The sequence below is a fragment of the Corapipo altera genome, unplaced genomic scaffold (genome assembly GCF_003945725.1).
Source record: "Corapipo altera isolate COAL_440 unplaced genomic scaffold, ASM394572v1 178, whole genome shotgun sequence".
Lineage (NCBI taxonomy): Eukaryota > Metazoa > Chordata > Aves > Passeriformes > Pipridae > Corapipo > Corapipo altera.
Window position 1 is genome coordinate 304,557 of NW_020884983.1, and position 3,112 is coordinate 307,668.

Consider the following 3,112-nt stretch of genomic DNA (forward strand, 5'->3'; position numbering starts at 1 on the left):
TGCAGAGGAGCTGTCTGCGGAGAGCTCGGGTTTAATTCACTCCCTGGCTGTATCATCTGCTCCCACGTGCCAGTTGCCATTAGGAGCCTCTTCTAGGATGTCTGAGAGCTGCCATTCATTACACACAGAAACTGTAAGATGAAATCTATAGCTGCAGTTCAGTGCAGGGTAATTCACCAGGGCTTGCCTGGTGGAGCCGGGAGCTAATGCTGTTAAAACACGACTCTTCCTGCAGAAAGCAACCCTTTAATGACTCTCAAATGCAGCTTAGACAACAACTACACCACTTACATCCTCTCCATAGACACAGACTCTGCTAAATGGATTAACTGCTTAGTGAACTCTCCCGGTGTGGTGGCCAAGCTCCGACCTTATAATGGACCAATTAAAAGGTCATCGTTACTTATGGTCGCAGCTTCCTTCCAGAAGAGCTGCCACACTCCCCTCTGGCACTGCAGGCCACCAAAGGCAGCTATTGACAGTTTAATGTGCTAATAATGGAGCAATAAATTAATCTTTTGGATTCCCCTTTCCTTTCTGGAAAGCACCAAGGGGTTAATGTCAGAGATGGCTGCAAAGGAAGCACAGGCAGCAATAAAACCTTGTTGCCAAGGCTTTATCACAAAACTCTTTCCATGGGGAGAGGTGACTTGTCACCTGGTCTGTCACTGAGCTCAGCCAGGCTGGGTTCACATCAGGCAGCTCCTGTGCCCACTGAAGTGGTGCCACCCTTGGGCTTGCCAGCTAGAAAAGGCATTTCATGTGGTTCCTGAGTAGCACAAAGCAAACCAGCCTCCACCAGGCCTTGCCCATGGGGTTTGTTACAGCCTGGTCCTGCCCCATCTCACAACGGGGAGGTTCCCAGGTCCTTGCATGTGTGATGCCCCTCAATCCATGGTTAAATCTCTGTGTCCACTGGCAGGAGAGCCCAAGGAATTTCTGTGCTACATACCAAGCCACCCAGATGGCTGATTTCAGGGATGCCTGTTTTCCCCCAGGCTGTTTAACAAAACCCAGCTGGGGATGAGAGATGAAACTTACCCCATCTTTGGAGGACTCTCCCATCCTGTTCTTTTTTTTTTTTTTTAATATTTTTTTGGCAAGCAGCAGGGGGGTTAATCCCAAGCAGAAGCATTGCAATCCTTCTGCTGTCACCTGCCTGTCGGGTGCCTAACCTTGAATGATGCTCCCTGGCATCCCAAAGGACTTCCTCTGATTGATTGATCCCTATCCAAGTTGGCGGATGAGGGAGGATATTTACTACACAGTGGAGAGCCCTTCAGAAGGATGTTTTATTAAGGCAGCTCAGAAAACAGGAAATGCAATAAAGCACCAGAAGACAAACCAAGAGAGGGAAATGCTCCCTCCTGCCTGTGGGAATGGACCAAGAGCCGTTAATACCCCGGCCTGCACACTCACGTAGGTCAATCCTTGGCCATCACCTGAAGAAAAGGGTGGTTTCTGCTTTCCAGCTGATGTATTGACCCAATAAAAGGTATTATTACATTGCCTATCACTGCTGACTACGGGAGAGTGTTTTGAAGAGAGTGATGGCTCCCTTCGGAGAGGCACAGAGCAGGAATGAGCGTGTATGGATGCGGGAGAGATTCCTCCTTTTGGAGAGAGCAGAGCTCTCCAAAGACAGTCAACTTGATTGCTTTTGCTGCAGTATATCAGGAACAGCTTCTTGTCTTCTGAAGTGGATTTTGGAGAAAGGGGAAGGCAGCTTTTTGTGGTTTTAATTGGGGTGCAGTCTGTAACAGCACAGCAAGTTTAGATCCCAAGGGCGGATGTTCTCTGCTCCTGTTTGTTCCAGTGAGGCAGCTCCAAGTCTGTTTTTATCAGCAAATTGACTCCTGCAGATGATGTGGGGTGAGCCCTCGGGTCAGAAACGTGCTCTTTGCCACCGCAGGTGTGCCTCTGTGCACGCTCACACACACACAGGCACACAGGCTCCTGCTCACCTTTCCCCGCGCAGCGCACGCTTCTTCCATAGCAATGAGGAAATATGGGATTTAAGAGCCTCTGGGATTTCTCCTGGGGCTTTGCTGTTTGTTTGATCCGGTGGCTCTGTATGTGAAATGCATGAGCAGCCCAGACTCCAGCACAGCTCCTCTCCCTTCTCCTCGGGTACTCTGAGCACGAGGGTTTTCCCTTCCCCCTGGTCCTGCAACTCTCGGTGCAGCAGCCTGGCACCATTTATGGGCTGGGAAGTGATTTCACCTCCTAGCCAGGATATAAAGTGGTGGTTAAAACCTGTTCTCAGGTGATGGAGGAGGTGGCAATCTCGGGGGTGAGATGCATCACCCACCTTGTCCCACCCGCAGGGCTCAGATCTCTGGGGCTCGTGGTAGCAGGAGCTTTCCCACATGGATCCTGCGTGGCTGGTCAATGGGATCACCTCTGTCCCATCACTGTGGGGACCCAGACCTCGTGCCTCGTGGCTCAGTCCTGAAGTTCATTACCTGGAATTATGCACAGCGAGGGGCCAGGCTGTAAGAACACAGACGTGCATCTGCTCTCGGCAGCATAATCCTTCCCACCTCCTCTCCTGCCACAGGGGCCGTGCAACAGCTTCAAGGCAGGACCCCGCGGGATTAGCTGGACTCGGCTTTGTTCCCTCAGCTGGAGGTGTACGGATTACAAGGAGGGGCGCGTGGCAGATTAGTCGGCGCTGATTATCTCATTCACAAAAAAACCGTTCCTTTTGAAACTTCAAATGGCGCTTCTGAGCTTTGTGATGCAAGGAGAGGCAGAGAGGGATGCTAAACCATTCAATCCGGAGCTTTTGTGGCCAAACGCGCTGGAAATGCCACGGTGATTATAAAACTTCCTTCACATTCCCAGCGCTTTGTGCCCGCGAGGCTGGCAAACACCCCTCCCTCTTTTTATTTTTTACTTTTATAAAGGCTTATATTGTATATATATTACATACATGCGGGCATAGGTAACACCGAGAGGAGCTAACAGCAGTTTTAAATTCAAAATGGATTTTTCCTTCCTATAAATCCTGGAGTAAATTTTGCCGGAAAACAGCCTCCCCCTCCCCACCCCAGCACGTCTGTGGCTGGAGGGGGCAGCAGACCAGGGCGCTCAGCTCACACTGATCAAC

The 3,112-nt window shown here is 50.6% G+C and overlaps 1 long non-coding RNA gene across 1 annotated transcript; it reads right to left on the reverse strand.

Annotated features, from left to right (window-relative positions):
• Positions 1–1,376: 1,376 nt before the first annotated feature.
• On the reverse strand, positions 1,377–2,816 carry LOC113958013. Its single transcript, XR_003531375.1, has 3 exons — positions 2,312–2,816; positions 1,965–2,226; positions 1,377–1,856 (listed from the first exon to the last, which is right to left on the reverse strand). It is a non-coding gene; the product is annotated as an uncharacterized LOC113958013 (long non-coding RNA).
• Between the last annotated feature and the right edge of the window lie 296 nt (positions 2,817–3,112).